Genomic DNA, 912 nt, shown 5'->3' with positions numbered 1-912 from the left:
ATGATCTTGTAACGGTGCTTGCCGACAATGATGATGATGCCAATGAGAAAGAAGAAGATGAAGTTGTACCCAAATTTCAAGACTTTGACCCAGGCTGTTATCATGATTGGATCTTTCATCATGACATTACCATGTCGCAACCTCGTCAAATCAAGAAATCTCAAAAGCGTCGGTCATACATCAAGCTTGAAATCCAAGTTCATCCAATTCATGGAGTAGCGATCTTCCGTTTCTTTCCATTGAGGGGGAGAAATGGTGATGAGCAATGTCAAGAAATGAAGATTTATGCCACAAGTCTTCAAGATCTACGTGCAACAGTCGAAGCTGGTCGAAGAATGACAACAAACATGTTGCGATACTAGATCATCCTCAATGCTATGCTTGGCACAAGATGATGTCACTTTTACCACTTGTTTCATCAGGATGTCATGAACCCTCGATAGCCTCTACATCAAATTTGTATCTTTTCTAATTATGTACCACCGCACGGTGGTCTTCGGACAACCACAAAAAGAGAACGCACGTGTTTTCTCTAGTCGCACTTAAGCACGTGGACATCTCTCTCTTGAACTGCAATTGGTCTTCAAGGGGATGTTGTAAGTCAATACCAATTACTGTCCGTCGCCCAAAAATGAACGGGCACATCCAAACATTAATAATGTACTCAAACGATAATTTGACAATTGCGTCTCTGTGATTGTATGCGTGAGAGCGCGTATGCACCTGTGTGTGAGAGAGAGAGGTCACCATCTTTGATTTAACATGGTATCTAGGGGTTGGGCTTTCCTACCTGGGGGTGGGCTTGCTCGTTTCTCTGTGCCAGGTCTCCTCCCTCTTGTGCCTTTCTCTCACGACCCCTCACGTAAGTAGCCACTTGTCTGCACACCATATGATGGTGTTGATAACCTTGGA

Source organism: Adiantum capillus-veneris, chromosome 19 (assembly GCF_014529385.1).
Source record: "Adiantum capillus-veneris isolate H3 chromosome 19, ASM1452938v2, whole genome shotgun sequence".
NCBI classification, from domain to species: domain Eukaryota; kingdom Viridiplantae; phylum Streptophyta; class Polypodiopsida; order Polypodiales; family Pteridaceae; genus Adiantum; species Adiantum capillus-veneris.
Note: the sequence above shows the minus strand (reverse complement) of the source record.